Here is a 25,200-nt window from a genome sequence, read left to right as displayed (position 1 = left end):
GTGGGGAAGCAACTACTGGCAACTCTATTTGAATCACATAATTCTCTTAAATATGAGAAGCAGCAGTGCGATGTATGTGTATAAATATATGTATATGTATGAAATAAATATATTTCTGGAGGCTTCCACAGTGGCTCAGTGGTAAAGAACCCCCCTGCAATGCAGGGATAAAAAACCCACCTGCAATGCAACTCAGGATATGCAGGTTCAATCCCTGGGTCAGGAAGATCCCCTGGAGGAGGACATGACAACCCACTCTAGTATTCTTGCCTGGAGTATCCCATGGCCAGAGAAACCTGGTGGGCTACAATCCATAGGTTCATAAAAAGCCAGACACGACTGAAGCAACTGGGCATGCAGGCACACAAACATATTTCTTTAAATAAATATTGGGCAAAAAAAATAAGGGCATTGATTTAAGTCCCTGAATTGATCTGCTTAGAATCTATAGACTGTGTTGTATAAGCAATCAAAACTTTTTTTATCTCAGTTCTGGAGACAGGAAGTCAAAGATCAAGGTGCCACCAATATCTGATGATAGAGAGCTCTATCAGTAGTTTGCAGAGTTGCCTTCTCACTATATTCTCAGTGGCAGAAAGAGAGAGAGAAGGACGAAGCAAAAGCTATCCAGAGAACTCTAAGATTTGAATGTATTGAAAAAAGATATAAAAACTTGAGCAGCATTAAAGATAAATTGGTGATACATATATTGATATCAAGATTTTTAAATTTAATTACTTCATCTATATATTCATACATCAAATATGGACTGAATGCCTGTTAGATTTTATTCAGTTTGGTCACTCAGTGGTGTCCTACTCTTTGCAACCCCACGGACTGCAGCATGCCAGGCTTCCTTGTCCATCACCAACACCCAGAGCTTGCTCAAAATTATGTCCATTTAGTCGGTGATCCCATCCAACCCTCTCATCCTCAGCCTTTCCCTTTTCCTCTTGCTTTCAATCTTTCCTAGCATCAGGGTCTTTTCCAATGAGTCAGTTCTTTGCAACAAGTGGCCAAAGTATTGGAGTTACAGCTGCAGTATCAGTCCTTCCAATGAATATTCAGGACTGATTTCCTTTAGGATGGACTGGTTGGATCTCCATGCAGTCTAAGGGACTCTTGAGAGTCTTCTCCAACACCACAGTTCAAAAGCATCACTTCTTCGGTGCTCAACTTTCATTATAGTCCAACTCTCACATCCATACATGACTACTGGAAAAGCCATAGCTTTGATTAGATGGACCTTGTTGGCAGAATAATGTCTCTGCTTTTTAATATGCTGTCTAGGTTGGTCATAGCTTTTCTTCCAAGGAGTAAACGTCTTTTAATTTCATGGCTGCAGTCACCATCTGCAGTGATTTTGGAGGCAAATTAGGTTTTATTACACTATGAGAATTAGTTTTCAGAGGAGTTAAGTTATATTCAATTCTGATTGAAAGTTGTCTCAATCAGTTCTTCTAATTACTAGATATGTAATATGGACCTATTAGTTAAATTCTGAGTATGGTTTTTAAATTTAAGAAATGGGGATAGTAATTCCTTTTCTTGGGTTGTTTAAAGGTTAAACTAAGTAACATGTAAATTGTGTACAAAGTTTCCAGATAGGTATTTGTTTCCTGTTTCCTTCTCAAGGCTATGTAAAACTTGTCATTTCTTCTCTTGGATTTACATAGCAGTCCTTTTGAATATATTTGTCTTTATTAGAGTATACCTTTAATTTCCTATTTATCCTATGTCATTAACATGTACATTGAGATATCTATTCCATTTAAAGGTAGTTTAATTTGACTGCTTGTAACTATAAAATCACTGCAGATGGTGATTGCAGCCATGAAATTAAAAGATGCTTACTCCTTGGAAGAAAAGTTATGACCAACCTAGATAGCATATTAAAAAGCAGAGACATTACTTTGCCGACTAAGGTCTGTCTAGTCAAGGCTATGGTTTTTCGAATGGTCACATATGGATGTGAGAGCTGGACTATGAAGAAAGCTGAGCGCCAAAGAATTGATGCTTTTGAACTGTGGTGTTGGAGAATACTCTTGAGAGTCCCTTGGACTGCAAGGACATCCAACCAGTTCATCCTAAAGGAGATCAGTCCTGGGTGTTCATTGGAAGGACTGATGCTGAAGCTGAAACTCCAATACTTTGGCCACCTCATGCGAAGAGTCGACTCACTGGAAAAGACTCTGATGCTGGGAGAGATTGGGGGCAGGAGGAGAAGGGGATGACAGAGGATGAGATGGCTGGATGGCATCACTGACTTGATGGACATGAGTTTGAGTAAACTTCGGGAGTTGGTGATGGACAGGGAGGCCTGGCGTGCTGCAATTCATGGGGTCGCAAAGAGTTGGACATGACTAAGCGACTGAACTGAACTGAACTATAAATATTAAAACTTTTAATGTCATTAAAAACTACTCTCAAAAATGAAATATTGATATTAACACATGGACTGATTTTTTAAAATGATAATAAACTTTCTTTAAACATTTAAAATGTAATTTTATTTAAAACAAATACATTTTTATGTAAACTTTTTAGAATACATGTTTTATTATAAAGTATATCTGCATATGAATTCAAAACATAATCACAAATTCTAATTGCTTATGAATTTATCATGAGCTATCTATGAATTAACTAAAATGTAGACATTTCTATTGAGCATAAATAGTCAATAGAATGACTTTGCAAATGTTAGTTGGAAAATTAGTCTGAAATTAAACAATATGGTTCTGGACAGCAATTTGATATGATATTAAAATCAAGGGTATAAGCCTTGCATCATTAAACAATTCCTAGAAGACTCAGGAATGAAAAAGCTAGTTTTAAGACCTGTTAATCTGATTAGATTTCAGATCTTGTATTAAATGTGACCTATTTGGATCCTGCTATCATTAGAGTTCCAGTTCTTCACTTGTCATGATGTCATTAATTTCTTATAATTTCTTTGGTGCTTTTATTCCATTATACTTAAATCTGTAAATAAATATTGTTATACATTAACAATGAAAGAGAAAGTAAAATATTTCTAGATTCCAAAAGTTTCCTCAATTGCTGGGAAAATTATTAATGTATAAGCTATAATTAAGAATCACCTTATATTAAATTTTATTATATCTTCTTACATTCTAAGAGAGACTTTGATAATATTCACAAAGACTAAATCCAGGTATGCTATACTTTACGCAGAACTGTATTTCTGACAAGCTATATATAAAATATATCCTATTTTTCATTGAACTACAAAATAAATCCCAAGAGGTTTTATCATCATATGCAATTTATCCTTAGAGGATTGCCTTTCTTAAGAGTTATTATTGAGTTCTTTTGATGCACCAAGCAGAGTTCTAGGTTACAACTATGAAATATCAATTCTGAATTATTTAAGTAGAAAAAGTTTATTATTAAAATATTGGTTAGTGCCAAGAGATTTAGAAGGCTGAAAAACCAGCCTGAGAAGATAAGTAGGAAAAAAGAAAATTGGAGACCAGCTAGGCTCAGAGACAATGAGACAGAACTAGTCTATTGTAATAGCCATTGCCAGTTTCTCCCAATGACCCACAAAGTGGATGTTTCTGTATCTGCTGCCAGCTGTGCCTATTCCTTGCTTCAATAGCTTGTGACTCAGTTTGAGGTAGGCCAAAAATTAGTCGAATGCATACTTCTTCAAGACAATAAAGGCTGGGAAAAAGATGTCTGGCCCTGGGGCTTTTATAGTGTAAGATTGTTTTTGCCTCGTATCAACAGTCTCTTAATAAGATAGTTCCAAATATACTAAGGACATTTAGGTACTGGCAACTATGACAATTGTTTATATTATCTTGTACTCAGCATCTGAGATAAAGCATGTATGATTTATGAGTTAACACGTAACCCAAGAGAGAATGGTAAAACAAAACTTGCCATTGTTATTACTTGAAAGGCTATTTTCATGTGAATAACATTTTAAATTCAATTGTTGTCTTGATGACTTTTTCTATTTTTCATTTAATGATAGATTAACAAGAAACTGAGAATGGTCTTTTAAAATATGTTTTATTGAAATAACTGACTGGTAGGACTTTGGTTTATGTCTTTTCTTCAGCATGCACTAGATATGTGCCATTGTACAAATTACTAAAACTATGGGTTTTAATTGTCTCATTTATAAAATGGATATTAATTTTGTTGTGCAAATTAACTAAGCCAGCATAAGCCCTGTGAACATCCATGAAGGTACTTATGCTGTGTGGTTAACAAGGGGCAGTAGAGATTGGCAACTTAACCCATACATTCTCAGCAACATGACACTACCCACAAGTGGGTAAGAATTGGTTGGTGAGTGGAAAACCATATTTTATGAATAATGCACAAATAGATATATATAAAACATCAGTGTATAGCTTATCTGTGGTATTAAGATTTAATGGGGGTGGTGGTTATGAAAATAATGTTATAAAAACTTTTTACATGGACTGATTAAAAGAATTTTTTTGAGAAACTTTGATCTAGGCTATAGTCTAGTTTTCTCATCTAAATGCCTGTAAAATCATGAAAATATTACATCTCTTCCTAGGTCCCATTTCTACAGTTTGTGAAGCTTAATACATAAACTTGTTAAGTTTAATATGATAAAATTTTTCTTACTTGCCTTACAGGGTTTTGGTGAAGGTCAATTGAAATAAATACTTTGAGGTGTACAAAATACTACATCTTGTCAGATGCTATTATTGACCCTTGGTCTCAATGCCTAAGAATAAAATAGTCCTTATAGAAAATATCTTACTATGTGGGACAGTGCAACTTCTAATTTGCAAATGCAAACTTATTTTGCAAATGAAGTTATCATTCTTATTGTCGTTGTTCAGTCACTAAGTCATGTCTGACTCTTTGCAACTCCATAGACTGCAGCACAACAGGTTTCCCTGTCCTTCACTATCTCCCAGAGTTTGCTCAAACTCATGTCCATTGAGTCGGTGATGCCATCCAACCATCTCATCCTCTGTTGCCCCCTTCTCCTGCCCTTAGTCTTTTCCAGCATCAGGGTGTTTCCAGTGAGTCAACTCTTCATATCAAGTAGCCCAAATAATGGAGCTTCAGCATCAGTGCTTGCCATGAATATTCAGGACTGAATTCCTTTAGGATTGACTGGTTGGATCTCCTTGCAGTCCAATGGACTCTCAAAAATCTTCTCCAACACCATATTTCAAAAGCATCAATTCTTCTGCACTCAGTTTTCTTTATAGTCCAACTCTTGCATCCATACACGACTACTGGAAAAACCATAGTTTTGACTAGATGGACTTTTTCTTGGTAAAGCAATGTCTCTGCTTTTTAATATGCTGTCTAGGTTGGTCATGGCTTTTCTTCCAAGGAACAAGTGTTTTTTAATTTCATGGCTGCAGTCACCGTCTGCTGTGATTTACTGAGATACATAGAACTGACCAAATTCCAGTTAAGCATCTCTTCTTCTCTCAGTTCTTAAACTTAAACCCATCACACACATGCCTCTCAGCCTTAGCCAATATACAAGCCCTGCTTAAGAGCCTTTTTGAGAATAGGCTGTCCTCAAATAGAAGAATCTCTGATCTAATGTCTTATCAAATGACCCTTTCACTTCACTGCATTGCAGGGAGATTCTTTACCCATGTGAGCTACCAGGGAATCCCATCACCCACTCACTGGTACCCAGTTCTTTCTGGCAGATCATTTTAGTTATAATCAGTGATTAATAGCTTCCTATTGTTTTGACCTACATTTAGCAGTTACCTAAACATTTTAATGTGGTCAAACAGTGAAAACAAGCGCTGATTTTAAATTTGGTGATTACAAATTGCAGTTTACACTTAAAATCTGTATTTGTGCTAAAGCCAGCAGGAGTGAAGAAGGAATACTGTTACAGCAGGAGTGAAAGTACAGAAGGGTGACATGTTCAGTAAACATCCTCAGAAAAAGAGCTAGGGTTTGGGTGTGCTTCTAAGTTTTCCCTTTTGCAATTTTTGGGAGTTATCGTTTTCCCAAAGAAAATGAACAATTTGAATATAAACCAACATTTACAAAGGAGGTAGAATGCTTTTGCATTTCATCTATTTGGATGTTTTTAAGATAAGCACGATGCAATCAAATGAAATAAGCTATTAAAATCAGCTTAAATGAATGACACATGGGAACTGCCTAGGACATAATTCCTTTCCATTTAATAGAAGTGAGAATGACATTTTGCCATTTTTCACCGAGACACACATATTTCCCTGGACCTCTCTTTCTTTCTGAATCTCAGTTTCTTTCGGCATGAAAAATGAAATGGCGGCAATGAAACTTTTTATTTTTTTGCCTTTTTGAGATTTGCAAAACATCTGAGGATAGGAAACCATTTGCTCCTATCATGTAAACAGGCCAAAAGGACTGGGCAGAAGAGAAAAACACTGGCATCATGGTCACAGCGTTTGGCCCAAATCTGCGCCAGGCTCCCACCCCAGGGATGTGGAGAACCCCGGGAAATGGATTGCGGCAAGCATTTTGCGAGCATGCTGGTGTTCTACACGACAAGGCACAGCTGCAGGAAGCAGGGGTGGTACAGCAGGTTGTGAAATGAGATATGGGCTTCTGTCAGAGTCACTAAGCTTTTCTGATAAATGGGCCACCAATTAATTGTTGGTTCCACTAATTAATTTATTTGACTTGCTGAAATCCTCAGGTCTGGCTATGGCTGCTGGCAGAGCAGAATGATACTTCAACATGGAGAGTATTCACTTTTCTGCAAATAAAGAATTTCAATTTTAGACATAATTAGTAGAGTTTTTCAAAACACATCGGCAACAAAAAGATTAAATGATGTGAAGTATTTTTTGTCTAGCAATATTGGAGTCGTGGTTTTTGAAATCAGAAGAGTAATCAATGCAAATCCTCATAGGTTTCTGTTGCGTGGCATGTGTGATGTCCTAGATATCACAGACAGATCCACATGGAATCTTTGTCATTGTTCGAACAGGCAAAGTGCATATCCCTGGCCTATTGGAGATAGGGCCATCCAAATAGAGGATTAGGAGGATAATACAGGTAATTATGCTCATTTCCTTCAGAAATGACTGCTGATGTGTATATCTGTGTTAACCTATCTATTTCTGTGTTATCTACATATATATGTAGATATCTACATGTGTACCTGAGTACTAAGTCACCTCAGTCATGTCAGACTCTGTGTAACCCTATGGACTGTAGCCTGCCAGCCTCTTCTGTCCATAGGATTCTCCAGAATCCTGGAGTGGGTTGCCATGCCCTCCTCCAGGGGATCTTCCTGACCCAGGGATCAAGCCCAAATTTCTTCCATCTCCTGCATTGGCAAGTGGGTTCTTTACCACTAAGGGGCTTACTCTCATAGCTCAGTTAATACAGAATCTGCCTGCAATGCAGGAGACCTGGGCTTGATCCCTGAGTTGGGAAGATCCCCTGGAAAAGGGAAAGGCTACCCACTCCAGTATTCTGGCCTGGAGAACGCCATGGACTGGATAGTCCATGGGGTCGCAAAGAGTTGGACATGACAGAGTGATTTTCACTTTCACTTCTTTACCGCTAGTGCCACCTGCGAAGCCCATACATCTCTATAAGTGTAGGTATATATGCCTATACATATTCAGGAAATGTATGTGTGCATATATGTTTTTCTTTTTAAAAATGAAACACATTCTTAAGAGAAAAAATTGTCAATATGTCTCTGGATTGTTACTGTATAAAGAAGAATAAAAATGCTTATATTTTAAAACATAACCAAGAGTCTGCTATACATAGTTACTAAAATGATTGTCCTTTTAAGTGAATATTTTAAAATGTATTTGCTACATTACTTCTTTTTTGTCTTTGTAATCTGATTCCAGAGAAAAAGATATTTTCACAAAAATACTAGTGCAGAAGTATAAGGTAGAATGGAAAGTGCAGAAAGTCCCACTTTTTTTACAGAGACAAACACAATGTACAAGCTTTATTCAACAATATGAAATTGTAACTTACATATCTTGTATGTATGTATATTATGTATGTATGATTTTATTTTTATATGCTACATACTGTCCTTTCCATTTCCACCAAGTAGTATTTGTATTTATCTTCCTGTAGATTTGTATCTGTCTTCTTGCCAGTTGATTTAGTTACCTTACTTTTAAATAGTTTTTATATAGTGCTCCGTTTCATAAATGACTGCATGATTTTAAACTTGAACCCATTAATGACTTCTTCAGTAGTTTCTAATTTTTTGCTGTTTCGAACAGTTCATTAATTATTTTAGTATGTGTGTGTAATTTCTGTTGAATACATTGCTAGAATTGGGATATTCTGCCAAAATATATGCACATAGTTAATTTGTAGGTTGAATGATCAATTAATTATTTTCTTTACTTAAAAATAGAGCAATTAATCAAAATTCTTCTCTGGTGTCTCAGCTGGTAAAGAACCTGCCTGCCAATGCAGGAGATGCAAGAGACCTGGGTTTGCTCCCTGAATTGGGAAGATCCCTTGGAGAAGGAAAAGACAATCTGCTCCAGTATTTTTGCCTGGAAAATCCCATGGACAGAAGAGCCTGGAGAGCTACAGCCCATGGGGTCACAGAAGGCTGGACATGACTGAGGGCACAAAAGTGGTTGAAATAGGGAAAAGCAATATTTTATAATAAAACTCATATCTCTCACCCAACTTTTATCTAGAAATTATTTTATTGCTTATGGTTAGACTTCCCTGAATACTGGCATCTCTTAAGGACCTTTGTTAAATTATATTATTATCTATTGAATACTCTAGAATGAGCTATGCATCATTTAAATGTAGACATGTTTACATGCCATAGAGGATCATAAAAGTGAGCTTTAAGTAAACATTTTAAGTAATTATTAAGCACACAAAAAGGAATATTGGGGAAATTAAAATACATTTCCAATACCTGAAATATTGACCTTATTCCCATTAAGGTTAGCTAACAATAAATAATTTTAAGCAAAAAACAAATTTGTCAAAACTCAGATATTAATAAAAAACTAAAAATAGCCTATATTTGTAAGTAGTATCGAAAATAGGTTCTACCCTTGCAGAATAACACCTACTCTGGAAGAAATGAATGCACCCAGAAGCATACCTCCTTTGTGCCTTAACATGAGTATTCAGTTCATCACTATCTTATTTGTGCATAGAAGTGTTCTTTTCAGGCTATTCTAAACATTGTAGTAAATTACTCAAAGTATTCAAAAATCATATTAATAAGATGTAGACCAATGGAACTTTTTGTGTAATTATGTTCAAGTTCACTATAAATAGTGTTTCACATCATGTATTTAATAGAGAATGAGCCTATCTTTCTCTGTCTTTGTTCTTTGTCCTTCCTTTATTCTCTGTTTCTAGTTACTGGACACCAGCTATCAAAAAATAAATTGACTAATTATTTACAAGTCAGGAGGCATGTGTGAGTTTCAAAGGCTTGCAAGTTGACTGTTTCATTCCCTAATCAAAAGCAGCTGTATGAGATTTTCCCAGGGGACATTAACTCCTAAATTTTCCAAAGTAGCATTTGGAGACTTAGCCAATTAGCCTCTACATTTTCCAAGCAGTGCATTGTTTTGAATCTCATCGGTTATTTAAATTACCTAAAGCTCTATGCCCTTGTGTTGAAAGTTGGTAAATGTGAGAGAGCATCTGAAAGAATTTCTTGTTCATGGATTGTTACTGAAATGACATATTCTTCTGGTGATTTTTGTTACACAGCTACAAGTTCTATTTACCCAACGTAGTTCTTTAATTCCATATAAAAATCTTTTCATATAATGGAAAAAATTGTAATGTTTCAGTTTCTTTGAAATCATACAGATCTAGGGTAAAATATCAGTTCTGTGATTATTGATTATGCAGCCTGTGTCAAAGTATTCTAACCTCTTTGTGCCTCAGTTTCCTTGTTGTTAAAAATTGTGCTTGAGACTGAAATAAGCTGAAGGAAAAAATCACTCTTTTCAATATTACATATAAATAATTATCCTCTTGAGTTCAAGTAGTTAAAAATTTGTATAAAGTAATTCATCCATTTCTATTCAGAAATAATATTGTTTTATCTGAGCTGTAATCTGCAATATACACAGTATATATATTTAGATAAATTATTTTAGTTGTACACATATGAAACCCTACAGTTTCAGCAATTTAGAAGAAATATCCAAATCTGAATACAACTCTATCTTTCAGAATTTTACTTTTTAGTATTATTAATAGTCTCCATTTATTGGGTTTAACACAATGCCTTTGCATATAATAATACAATATGTAACATGTTTTACATTTTAGGGAAGCTACCACATGTCTGAAGTCAGGTGCGGCAGCAAGGAGGAGCTACCCCACATCCAAAAGCAGTGGCTGCGCAGGTGCAGGAGGGCCGAGAGGAGCTACTCCAGGTTCAAGGTCAGGAGATTGTGATGAGACACCCCTCGTGCAAGGTAAGGAGCAGGGGCCGAGCTTTGCTGGAGCAGCCGTTGAGAGATACCCCATGTCTAAGGTAAGAGAAACCCAAGTAAGACTGTAGTGTTGTGAGAGGCATCAGAGGGCAGACACACAAACCATAATCACAGAAAACTGTAAATCTGATCACACAGACCACTGCCTTGTTTAACTCAATGAAACTAAGCCATGCCGTGTGGGGCCACCAAAGAGGGGAGGGTCATGGTTGAGAGGTCTGACAGAATGTGGTCCACTGGAGAAAAGAATGTCAAACCACTTCAGTATTCTTGCCTTGAGAACCCCATGAACAGTATGAAAAGGCAAAATGATAGGATACTGAGAGAGGAAATCCCCAGGTCAGTAGGAGCCCAATATGCTACTGGAGATCAGTGGAGAAATAACTCCAGAAAGACTGAAGGGATGGAGCCAAAGCAAAAACAATACCCAGTGGTGGATGTGACTGGTGATAGAAGTAAGATATGATGCCATAAAGAGCAATATTGCATAGGAACCTGGAATGCTAGGTCCGTGAATCAAGGCAAATTGGAAATAGTTAAACAGGAGATGGCAAGAGTGAACGTCAACATTCTAGGAATCATCAAACTAAAATGGACTGGAATGGGTGAATTTAACTCAGATGACCATTATATCTACTACTGTGGGCAGGAATTCCTTGGAAGAAATGGAGTAGCCATCATGGTCAACAAAAGAGTCTGAAATGCAGTACTTGGATGAAATTTCAAAAATGACAGAATGATCTGTTCGTCTCCAGGGCAAACCATTCAATGCCACAGTAATCCAAGTCTATGCCCCAACAGTAATGCTTAAGAAGCTGAAGTTGAACAGTTCTATGAAGACCTACAAGACCTTTTAAAACTAACACCCGGAAAAGATGTCCTTTTCATTATAGGGGACTGGAATGCAAAAGTAGGAAGTCAAGAAACACCTAGGGTTACAGGCAAATTTGGCCTTGGAATATGGAATGAAGCAGGGCAAAGGCTAATAGAGTTTTGACAAAAGAATGCACTGGTCAGAGCAAACACCCTCTTCCAACAATACAAGAGCAGACTCTACACATGGACATCACCAGATGGTCAACACTGATATCAGATTGATTATATTTTTGCAGCCAAAGATGGAGAAGCTCTATACAGTCAACAAAAACAAAACCAGGAGCTGACTGTAGCCCAGATCATGAACTCCTTATTGCCAAATTCAGACTTAAAATGAAGAAAGTAGGGAAAACCACTAGATCATTCTGGTATGACCTAAATCAAATTCCTTATGATTTTACAGTGGAAGGGAGAAAAAGATTTAAGGGACTAGATCTGATAGACAGAGTGCCTGATGAACTATAGACAGAGGTTCATGACATTGTACAGGAGACAGGGATCAAGACCATTCCCATGGAAAAGAAATCCAAAAAAAGCAAAATGGCTGTTTGGGGAGGCCTTACAAAGAGCTCTGAAAAGAAGAGAAGTAAAAAGCAAAGGAGAAAGGGAAAGATATAAGCATCTTAATGCAGAGTTCCAAAGAATAGCAAGGAGAGATAAGAAAGCCGTCCTCAGTGATCAATGCAAAGAAATAGAGGAAAACAACAGAATGGGAAAGACTAGAGATCTCTTCAAGAAAATTAGATATACCAAGGGGACATTTCATGCAAAGATGGGCTCAATAAAGGATAGAAATGGTGTGGACCTAACAGAAGCAGAAAATATTAAGAAGATCTGGCAGGAATACACAGAAGAACTGTACAAAAGAGACCTTCATGACCCAGATATTCACGATGGTGTGATCACTCACCTAGAGCCAGACATCCTGGAATGTGAAGTCAACTGGGCCTTAGAAAGCATCTCTACGAACAAAGCTAGTGGAGGTGATGGAATTTCAGGTGAGCTATTTCAAATCCTGAAAGATGATGCTGTGAAAGTGCTGCACTAAATATGCCAGCAAATTTGGAAAACTCAGCAGTGGCCACACGACTGGAAAAGGTCAGTTTTCATTCCAATCCCAAAGAAAGGCAATGCCAAATAATGCTCAAACTACTGTACAATTACACTAATCTCACACGCTAGTAAAGTAATGCTCAAATTCTCCAAGCCAGGCTTCAGCAGTACATGAACCATGAACTTCCTGATGTTCAAGCTGGTTTTAGAAAACGCAGAGGAACCAGAGATCAAATTGCCAACATTTGCTGGATCATGGAAAAAGGAAGAGAGTTCCAGAAAAACATCTATTTTTGCTTTATTGACTATGCCAAAGCCTTGGACTGTGTGGATCACAATAAACTGTGGAAAATTCTGAAAGAGATGGGAATACCAGACCACCTAACCTGCCTCTTGAGAAACCTATATGCAGGTCAGGAAGCAACAGTTAGAACTGGACATGGAACAACAGACTGGTTCCAAATAGGAAAAGGAGTACATCAAGGCTGTATATTGTCACCCTGCTTATTTAACTTATATGCAGAGTACATCATGAGAAACGCTGGGCTGTAAGAAGCACAAGGTGTAAGCAAGATTGCCGAGAGAAATATCAATAACCTCAGATATGCAGATGACACCACCCCTATGGCAGTTAGTGAGAGGAACTAAAAAGCCTCCTGATGAAAGTGAAAGAGGAGAGTGACAAAGTTGGCTTAAAGCTCAACATTTAGAAAATGAAGATCATGGCATCTGGTCCCATCACTTCATGGGAAATAGATGGGGAATCAGTGGAAACAGTGTCAGTCTTTATTCTGGGGGCTCCAAAATCACTCCAAAATCACTGTGATTGCAGCCATGAAATTAAAAAAAAACACTTACTCCTTGGAAGGAAAGTTACGACCAACCTAGATAGCATATTCAAAAGCAGAGACATTACTTTGCCAACAAAGGTCCATCTATTCGAGGCTATGCCTTTTGCAGTGATCATGTATGGATGTGAGAGTTGGACTGTGAAGAAAGCTTAGTGCTGAAGAATTGATGCTTTTGAACTGTGGTGTTGGAGAAGACTCTTGAGAGTCCCTTGGACTGCAAGAATATCCAGCTAGTCCATCCTAAATGAGATCAGTCTGGGTTTTCTTTGTAAGGACTGATGCTAAAACTAAAACTCCAATCCTCTGGCCAGCTCATGCAAAGAGTTGACTCATTTGAAAAGACTCTGATGCTGGGAAGGATGGGGGGGCAAGAGGAGAAGGGGATGATAGAGGATGAGATGGCTGAATGACATCACCGACTAGATGGACATGAGTTGGGTGAACTCTGGGAGTTGGTGATGGACAGGGAGGCCTGGTGTGCTGCAATTCATGGGGTCGCGTATAGTCGGACACGACTGAGCGACTGAAATGAATTGAACTGAACTGAACAGAACTGAACATGTTTTGTGCTTATTTTTAAGCAGACACTATATGCTTCACATTTATAAGTCACGTTATGAGGTTAGCTACCATTCCTATTTGAATTTTCTAGATGAGAAAATTGAGGAATAGGATAGATTTGAAACTTATCCCAATTTACAGTTAATACACGTTCAAAGACAGAGTTTGTTCACAGATGGATTATCTCCTTAGCACATGTCCTTAACCAGCATCCTCTGTTGCTTATTATTTTTCACTGAATTTTAAAGAATCATACTTTAGCAAGTTGAAACATATTTATGATTGGTAACATATTTTCCGCTGATTTTAACCTGCTTATTTTTGTTGGAAAAATCAGTTTGTGAGTTCTGTTTGAACCAAGAAATAAATCAAACAAGTAAACATTCCCAGTTAAACTGAATTGTATTATCATGTCTTTTTAAATTTTTAACTTAATTTTTATTTTATATTGGAGTCTAATTTATTTACAATGTTGTATTAGTTTCAGGTGTACAGAAAGGTGATTCAATCATAAAATATATATATTCTTTTTCAGATTATTTTCCCATATAGGTTGTACAGAATATTGAGCAGAGTTCCCTGTGCTATATTCTAGTTCTTCCTTGATTATTTAGGGAAACAAATCCTTTATAATTCATCATTTTTGTAAAAGGCAATAGTTTACAAAATATATTCCATAAAACACCAGTATCACTAAAGCAGTTAAGTTTTCCAGATGAAATAACTGGCCAGTTCTGAACTTTGACTGAGAATTATAAAAAAAATTAACATTTTTCAGAGGTCTTACAGAGAAACCTGTTTAAATTGTTTTAACCAAACGTTGTCTAAACTTGATTGCACAAGAATACTTGAATAAGTGAATATTTTGCTTCTTTGCAGAGAATAATTTGGGAAATGCTAATCTAAGTGACTCATCTTGACAAGGCAATTTTTATTGTTTGACACTTGGTTTGTGTTCTATTTCATTTTTTTTTTTTTATAAGACTCAGAAACATTTTCTGTTCCCACTGTTCAGCCCATCTTTTAAATCAACAGTTGCAGTTAGAATTGGGAGTCCTTGAGATAATCTAGCACAAGCTGTTATTTGTTGATGATTGTGCCCCATCAAATATACAAACATACATGGTCCAAAACAAGCAAAATGAGGGTATTTTTGTGGCATTAGGATGTATTCTGGCGAATAGATAAAGGATGTTTCATGACATAAGATGGCTGGGAATTGAAAAAAAAAAAAAAAAACACTACACAATGGATACTCAAATGCTTTTAGTAATAGAAATAGTCATAGGCAAAAATAACCAAAAATATCCCATTTCTGTTACCTCTACTCCAAAAACCACATGTCATTCAACCCTCAAGAATGTGATAGTTCTCTGGAAGATAGCAATCAGCTTGTCTATACAAAAAGTTCATTAATATTTGTTGAGTGAATAAAGCGAAGAATGAGACAGGTGGTGAAGCTGAAAGATAATATTACTTGAGCAGCTATAGTCCACAAAAAACAGGGCTGTCTTCATACCCACTCCATATAGGACAGACTATTAATCTTTTCAGTGTTAGCTGCCTGTGGGATTTTAATTATTATCAGTATGCTATCTTCTTATAGAAAGTCCATGGACGTAACAAACCAAGGTGGAAAATTTATACTTGTTCTTGTTTTGTGAAAGATTTTTATAAAAGACCATGTGTCTATCAAGGCATTTTTTTCATTCAGTCTTGAGAATTGCTTATGTCCTCTTGCCAACATCTGCATGGGTATAATCATACAAGAAGAATTCATCTAAGCCGAAATTGACCCATTCTGAGAGGCCTGAGCACTACACTTATCTATTTTCCTTTTATAGGTGACAGTGGGGATCAAATCTTTGAAGAAAACACACATTCAGTTAAAATGATAATTCCTCATGGTCCTGCTATGCTTGGTCATTGCCTAAAATATTAGTAAATATGGTAGTGGTTTAGACATTAAGTCCTGTCCGACTCTTTTCAACCCCATGAACTGTAGCCTGCCAGGCTCCTCAGTTCATGGGATTTCCCAGGCAAGAATCCTGGAGTAGGTTGCCATTTCCTTCTCCAGGGGATCTTCCTGACCCAGGGATCAAACCCTGGTCTCCTGCACTGCAGGTGGATTCTTTACTGACTGAGCCATGAGGAAGCACCTATAGTCAATGATATTTTAAAATATGCAAATTGGGTTTCCTTTGTACCTAACCTAAACTTTCCTTGACCTCTCGTCTCTGACCTCTACCTCTAGAATTTCTAGAATCTCTATCTATGCTCCTTCAGACTTCCTGGAATAGCAAAAATATAGAATTTCCTGAAAAATGCTAATTTTCACTACATTTCTCTTGAGTAAATGAGTAGATGCTCTTCATTTTTCTATAGCTCATGGGTATAAGTATACCTCATTAGTATACTCCAGGGTCTATTACTATTCCCTGCATATACTTTAAAAAGAAAGAAGAGATTCTACTTTTATAAGATTCTTTCTACTTATTTAGACAATAATTTTAATTCCTGCCACCTGCTGTTAACTTGATCACATTTTCCTAAGTTTGGGAGACTTTGTGACCTTCCTATTCCAAGTCCTGCCATCAGATATGGTGACATCAGTGCTAACATGGTGACTTATTTCAAAACCTAGTCTCCTTTGCTGATCACTTCAGTTCCAATAGGTAACTTAAAAATAATGATTGTATTGGGGACTGTTCTAACTGTGATAAGATGTGCTGTTCAACAGAATTGTACCAAGACAACATTAAGTCATAACTTACTTGAGGAAAAAAAAACAAAACACAGATTATATAGTTACTGTTTCAATAATGATTATTTTCTCTCTGCTTCAGTTACACATTCCAGAGACTAGAAAGTGGAATTTATTATAAGTTCAGTTCAGGCACTCAGTCGTGTCTGACTCTTTGCAACCCCATGGACTGCAGCACACCAGGCCTCCCTGTCCATCACCAACTCCCAGAGTTTATTCAAACTTGTGTCCACTGAGTCAGTGATGCCATCCAACCATCTCATCAACTGTCATCCCCTTCTCCTCCTGCCTTCAGTCTTACCCAGCATTAGGGTGTTTTCAGATGAGTCAGTTCTTCGCATCAGGTGGCCAAAGGATTGGAGTTTCAAGCTTTAGCATCAGTTCTTTCAATGAATATTCAGGATTGATTTCCTTTAGGATTGACTGGTTGGATCTCCTTGCTGTCCAAGGGACTCTAAAGACTCTTCTCCAACAGCACAGTTCAAAAGCATCAATTCTTTGGTACTAAGCTTTCTTTATAATCCATCTCTCACATCCATACATGACTACTGGAAAAACCATACCTTCGACTAGACAGACCTTTGTTTGTACAGTAATGACTCTGCTTTTTAATATGTTGTCAAGGCTGGTCATAACCTTTCTTCCAAGGAGCAAGCATCTTTTAATTTCATGGCTGCAGTCACCGTCTGCAGTGATTTTGGAGCCCCCCCCCCCAAATAAAATCTATCACTGTTTCCACTGTTTCCCCATCTGATTCTGGCAATCTTGAAAATATCAAGGAATTTATTATGATTCAATATAAAATAGATATATAGATAAATGAATAAATGATCTGAATACTATAGCCTCATATTATCCTATTGTGAAGAATTTTAATGTACAATATCTCAAAGCATCTTGGATAGCATATTGCTAGTTTAAGAATTCCAAACTCCATCTTTTGTTTCGTACAGTACTATCATCATCATCATTGTTTGTACTACCTTTATTTCCATTTTCTTTCATTTATTAAGCCTATTTTTTTTTACTTTATACTTTCTCCACTTGAGGATTCACTGTGCATCTTTTCAACCAATTCCTTACTGATATGTTTACTTACTTTTTCTTGTTTACTTACTTTTTCTTGTTTTCTTCCTGATACGCTAACCTCTCAAAACTTCAACACTTGATCAGTTTACTTCTCATCTTCCTCTTTATATTCTGTTCTCTCTAGTACCTTCAGATTAAAGAATAGTCAACTGCCTTACACCTTTTAAAAAGGTCTCTTTTTTTTTTTTTTTTCTGAACCCTCTCTAGTTACTGTCTTCAGTTCTGTTCCGTTCAGTCACAGTCGTGTCCAACTCTTTGCGACCCTATGAAGCACAGCACTCCAGGCCTCCCTGCCCATCAGCAACTCCCAGAGTCCACCCAAACCCATATCCATTGAGTCGGTGATGCCATCCAACCACATCATCCTCTGTCATCCCCTTCTCCTCCTGCCCTCAATCTTTCCCAGCATCAGGGTCTTTTCAAATGAGTCAGCTCTTCACATCAGGTGGCCAAAGCATTGGAGTTTCAGCCTCAACATCAGTTCTTTCAATGAACACCCAGGTCTGATCTCCTTTAGGGTGGACTGGTTGGATCTCCTTGCAGTCCAAATGGAGTCTTCTCCAACACCACAGTTCAAAAACATCAATTCTTTAGTACTCTACTTTCTTTATGGTTCAACTCTTACATCTATACATGACTATTGGAAAAACCATAGCTTTGACTATGGAGACCTTTGTTGGCAAAGTAATGTCTCTGCTTTTAAATACACTGTCTAGGTTTGTAATAGCTTTTGTTTCCCAAGGAGCAAGCATCTTTTAATTTCATGGCTGCATGTGTCCTAGAGGGAAGTAAAGCCTTCTAAATTCCAAGTGTTCTACTTCTAGGACTAAAGTGGAGAATCTAGGCATTAATTTTTCAATTATCAATATTATTCATTTTTCTCTACAATTATGCCCTATTACCTATATTTAAAGCCAGAATATGGGTATGGTATTCATTGCTCTTCAATAATCCAACTTCTCTCTCATTTAAATACCATAGATCATTCAAGCCAAGGGACTTCCCTGGTAGCTCAGCTGGTAAAGAATCTACCTGTAATGCAGGAGACCTGGGTTTGATCCCTGGTTTGGGAAGATTCCCTGGAGAAGGGAGTAGCTACTCACTCCAGTATTCTGGCCTGGAAAATTTCATGGACTTTATAGTCAATAGAGTTGCAAAGAGTTGGACATGACTGAGCGACTGTCACTTTCAATTTTCAGTCAAGTCAAACTGATTCTCTGAAATCATTGAGTTATCACATGACTGACTGAGTTTGCAATTTTTTTTTTTTTCCTCTCTGGGATATTACCTGTTAGTCCTCCTGTACTTACCTAGAACTCCTACTTGTCCTTCATTGCCTAGCTGATATATTAAATCTTCAAAGAAAACTTACAGCATTACCTCCTAGTAAAGTTGAGTATCCATCTGAACTTCACTGGCATCTTAATCTCTAGCTACAGCATCAACATCATAGTGGTATAATTAATGTTTTATCTTTCAAGTTTTCCAAAATATATGAGATCCTTGAGGGTAGTAGCTATTCTGTTTATTGTGCATAGAGGCACACACATAGGAATCATACTAAAAATGAAATTATCAGTTTCCACACACAACCCATACACTGAAAACCAGAACTATGCCTTACTAGCTACATCAGTAGCTAGTATGCCTGACTTCACTATTACACTGTCATTATTAGTATAACTATTTTTCTGAGAATCTCACACCCAAGCAAATGGCTTAATTGTTCCTTATAGGAACTTACTGAAATACTCATCAACAGGTATTTTGTAACTGAAAATTTAAAAAATTTTCCTCAAAATGTTTTCCTTATTGTTTCCACCAAAGGCAAAAAAAAAAAAAAAAAAATCTTTTTCCATTCCTTCTGCCCTGATCTTTCCCAGCATCAGGACTTTTCCAATGAATTTTTTGTGTGCATCAGATGACAAAGATAGTGGAGCTTCAGCTTCAGCATCAGTCCTTCTAGTGAATATTCAGGGTTGATCTCCCTTAAGATTGACTGATTTGATCTCCTTGCTCTCCAAGGAACTTTCAGGAGTCTTCTCTAGCACCACAGTTTGAAGGCATCAGTTCTTTGAGTTTTGCCTTCTTTATGGTCCAGCTCTCACAACAGTACTTGACCACTGGGAAGACCATAGCCTTGACTGTACGACCTTTGTTCACAGAGTAATGTCTCTGCTTTTCAACACACTGTCTAAGTTTGTCATCGCTTTCCTACCAAGAGGCAATCAACTTCTGATTTTATGGCTGCAGTCACAAGCATAACATAGGTGTTTGCATATAACTAAGTTGATTAAATTGTCCTCAATAAATATGTACAGATCTTTATATATCCATTGTATATTAATAGAAATTTAAAAAAAAAAGAAAATCAATTTGGGTCTTTCAAGGTGCTAAATTTGGATTATTTATAAGCAAAATTCAGTCAACAATCCTGAATACAAAACCATTATTTTTTGTTGGGAACTCAGATTTAGCCAAGAATTAATAAAAGGGAAAAAGCATCTATTAGACATCTACTTTGTGTTCATTGGCTTGATACTTTGCATGAGTGATCCTCTTTTGCTTAGCTTTTAATGATTTCTGCTTATTTAAATCAAACTTGTAAATCATTTTAGACTCTTTTCCAATACTACTTCCAACTGAGGTTAAATGGTTAATATGCATTTAAGATGTAATCAGGCCCAACACTGATTCATTATCTGGTTCAATGGATCATCGCTTCACTCACTCATTATACAGCCAAAGCTTCATCAAAGAGCCTGCCTGCATTTACCATGGGAAACAAACTACTATACAAAGGTTAAGTCCATATCATCCCTGTATCTCTAAGCCAGGTTGATTTACTGATATAGCAACCGTCTAGTATTGGAAATGAGCCATCAAAATGCACCATTCTTTGCCATATGCATGCTCTCACATATCTTCCCTTTTCCTTTATTTGTACAATTCTGGATGCATCATTCAATTATAATCAGCAAACAAAATACAAGAGGATTATATAAAAGGTCATTTATTCTGAAAAAGGTATCTGGGGAAATTTATGGGAGATGTAAGATTTAAACTGGGCTATGAATAAATATGAAACTGTCTAATTTCTACCTTCATGTATCTCTTTGTGTCTTGTCTACTTCTGTCTTTGTACTTATCAGCTCAGGCTTGAATTTGGCCTAATAGCTTTCTCTATATAGAATATGTTAGCTACTCTAGCCCTAGTGATTCACTCCCTAGCTCTAGACTATCTGAGCACTTTGGATCACTTATAAGCTAGAAAAAAGAATAGAAAATCACACATTTATGTAAACCACATAATTGAGCATGTGTTATTCAGTGCTACAAAATGAAAGTTGCTTTCTTTTCCTCTTGTTTCCACTCACAGTCCAAAGATAGAGGAACTCCTCATTTTGGCTGTCTACCCCTGAAGTTAAGATAGATGGTGAGTTAAAAATGATTCTACCTGTGTCTGACTTACTTCTTGCAGTCTGACAATCTCCGGGTTCATCCAAGTTGCTGCAGAAAGCATTATTTTATTCTTTTTATGGCTGAGTAATATTCCATTGCATGTATGTACCACATCTTCTTTATCTATTGCATGATGATATGGTTTATATGTGAAATCTAAAAAAAAAGTAGTACCAATGAACTTATTTACAAAACAGAAGTAGAACCATGGATGTATAAAACTAAATTATGGATACCAAAGGATAAGAGGAAAGGGGGTAAATTGGGAGATTGGGGCTGTCATATACCTATATATAAAATAGATAACTAATAACAGCCTGATGTATAACACAGGGAATTCTACTCAATACTCAGTAATGGCTTATATGGGAAAAGAATCTTAAAAGAAGAGTTCGGTTCAGTTCAGTTCAGTTCAGTCGTACAGTCGTGTCCGACTCTTTGCAACCCCATGAATCGCAGCACACCAGGCCTCCCTGTCCATCACCATCTCCCAGAGTTCATCCAGACTCACGTCCATCGAGTCCGTGATGCCATCCAGCCATCTCATCCTCGGTCGTCCCCTTCTCCTCCTGCCCCCAATCCCTCCCAGCATCAGAGTCTTTTCCAATGAGTCAACTCTTCTCTTGAGGTGGCCAAAGTACTGGAGTTTCAGCTTTAGCATCATTCCCTCCAAAGAAATCCCAGGGTTGCTCTCCTTCAGAATGGACTGGTTGGATCTCCTTGCAGTCCAAGGGACTCTCAAGAGTCTTCTCCAACACCACAGTTCAAAAGCATCAATTCTTCGGTGCTCAGCCGTCTTCACAGTCCATCTCTCACATCCATACATGACCACAGGAAAAACCATAGCCTTGACTAGATGGACCTTAGTCGGCAAAGTAATGTCTCTGCTTTTGAATATGCTATCTAGGTTGCTCATAACTTTTCTTCCAAGGAGTAAGTGTCTTTTAATTTCATGGCTGCAGTCACCATCTGCAGTGATTCTAAAGCCCCCAAAAATAAAGTCTGATACTGTTTCCACTGTTTCCCCATCTATTTCCCATGAAGTGATATATGTATATGTATAACTGGTTCACTTTGCTATACATCTGAAATTAATACAACTTTGTAAATCAACTCTACTCCAATAGAAAATTTTTAAAAATAAATAAACTGTACTGAATAATATGAAAAAGAAAGATCTACCTAGGTCATGTCTCAACTGCTGTGGCCCTCTCCCAAGAATTTTGATAGAATTGCCATCAAGGTAGTACCATAGCATCAATACAGAGTCTGTTTCTCACTGAATCCTTTCCCCAAGATTGTTTATCAAGATCATCTGTTTATACTTCGTGAGAACAACTCTATGATACAATCAGAAAAGATGAGTGGATTTTTCAATTATTATACACTTGAATATTTTATCTTGTTTAAGAAGCATAAGTATACAAGAACAGATTTATGGTTGCTATAGGCAGGGAGTGAGGGTGGTTAAAACAGTTGAAGGGACTCAATAGGTACAAAGTTCTAGTTATAAAATAAGTCATGGGGATGTAACATACAGAATAGTGACTATAGTTAACAGTATTGTATTGCATATTTGAAACTCGCTAGGCCAGTAAATCGTAAAAGTACTCACCACAAGAAAAAAATAGAATTATGGTTACAGATGACATATAGACCTACTGTGGTGATCACCTCACCAGATATATAAATATTGAATCATTATGTTGGATGCCTAAAACTAATATAGGTTGATTGACATATGGTTAATTATATTTCAGTGTAAAAGTGCAAATGTAATAAGAAAAAGATATCAGCATTATTATCCTCAGCCATAGCAAGCACTGAGAAATGATGTCAGTGTAATAATGATAATAATAACCCACAGCACTGTATATAAACTATTTAGTATGATTGCTGTTTTGTTTTCACTCTATGTTATTTACCTAAATCACCATATTTTGCTGTATTTCAGCCTCATTTTATAAATCAGGAATCTGAATTCCAGGATAATGTGTGACTTTTAACAAATTCCAACTGAAAACCATAAGAGGAATTTGATCCAGGCATTTAGGCCCAAGGGTATTTCTTGAACCCTGAAGGCACTATTAAAATATAGGATATTTGTGCTCAAGAATCAACATCTGTATTCACTTTCTCTATTTCATTCAATATGCTTACAAATGTAATGCCCAAAGTTCTCAAATAAAAGTACTTTATGAATTCATCTGAAATTACTAAACATTCCACAAAGCAAAATCTGAAACGCGTTAATATGCTGAGTATATTCATTCTTTGCCTTTAAGGGATTCAATCTGCATTTAGAAACTGAATTATGTATCATAGTTTCGCTGTATGGAACCAGGAATTTTGTTTAAAAAAAATCACTTCATAAGCTGTTGTTATATATTCAGAACTACAACAAACCTTTTGCTACTAACTACTCACTGATTGACAGACAAAGGACTTAGTCTTGAACTAACAAAACTTTCATTTAGATGAGCATCAAGATTTGAGCAAACAGTTTCAAAACATATGCACATTTTTAAAGTAAGTTTCTACACGATAATATAGGAAGATGACAAGTCTTTCCCCTGTAGAAAAATAATACTATTTCTCTTTCTGAACTGAGTGATGGTAAAAAGCCTAAAAAATAAATGCAGTCTGTAAGGTCTTGCCTTCACACCCCTCAAAAAAGAAAAGTCATGGTATCCACCTCTCTAATCTCAATATAGAGCTTCCCTGGTGGCTCAGTGATAAAGAATATACCTGCCAATGTGTGAGCCATAGGTTTGATGGGGCAGAAAAATCCCCTGGAGAAGAAGTGGCAAAGCACTTCAGTATTTTTGCCTGGGAAATCCTATGAACAGAAGAACCTTTTGGGCTAGTCTGTAGGGTCATGAAAGGTTGGACATGACTTAGCGACTGAACAGCAACAGCAAATCTTAGTACAAGTTAAGGGTTGAAACTAAAGTTTTTGAAAAGAGAAAAATATAGGCAAAGAGTAAAATGATTGCCATCAGGACAATCTGGGTTCTAATCATGCTGGACATATCAAAGATTTATTTCTTTTTCACACAAAGTCCAATGTTATTCTCCATTTGGAAACTTATTGTTCCAGGCTGATGGTAGTCACATAGTTTTACAGTCATACCAGGTGGAATGTGTTGTCTCCTAGGTCAGTGTAACAAGGACAGGAATGTTGAACGTCTCCCATCTACATTTAAGTGCATCACTCAGGAAGTGGCTCACATCACTTGACCATAATCCTAGACTGAATGGAAAAACTAACCCCTCTCTATGTCTGGAAGGAGGGGGAAAGCTAATAAGTTTCTCTAGCACTAGATATGTCAACCAGGGACCTTTTAAATAATCTCTCAGAGCCTCTGTTTTCTCTCCTGTAAAATAAGGGTTCCAGAATTATTCTATAAATTTGTTATGAGTTTAATTAACATATGCAAATGTCTAACCTGTGCTCCTGCTCACAGCATGAACTTAAGAAATAGCAATTTTCTTCTCCTTTTTTTTTTTTTTTTTTGGCCCCCACCAACCTTCTAACAATTTATTTACTTCAAAATGAAGCTTCCATTGTGCCATTTCCATGATTTTCTCTCATATATCATCGTTTTGATTTTAGAATTCATAAAAGCAGTTTTAAAAAATGCATTCAAATAGAGCTATGTATGACATTTCCCCAATAAATATAAATAATAATAATAAACTAATAAGATATTTAAAGCTATTATTTCAGCGAGCCATAGCTCTTTCTCTTGGATGACTAAGAGAAATATTCAGTTCAGTTGCTCAGTCATGTCCGACTCTTTGCGACCCCATGAATCGCAGCACGCCAGGCCTCCCTGTCCATCACCAACTCCCAGAGTTCACTCAGACTCACATCCATCAAGTCAGTGATGCCATCCAGCCATCTCATCCTCTGTCATCTCCTTCTCCTCTGGCCCCAATCCCTCCCAGCATCAGGGTCTTTTCCAATGAGTCAACACTTCGCATGACGTGGCCAAAGTATTGGAGTTTCAGCTTCAGCATCAGTCCCTCCAATGAAAACCCAGGACTGATCTCCTTTAGGATGGACTGGTTG

This window comes from Budorcas taxicolor, chromosome 15 (assembly GCF_023091745.1).
Source record: "Budorcas taxicolor isolate Tak-1 chromosome 15, Takin1.1, whole genome shotgun sequence".
Taxonomy (NCBI): domain Eukaryota; kingdom Metazoa; phylum Chordata; class Mammalia; order Artiodactyla; family Bovidae; genus Budorcas; species Budorcas taxicolor.
Note: the sequence above shows the minus strand (reverse complement) of the source record.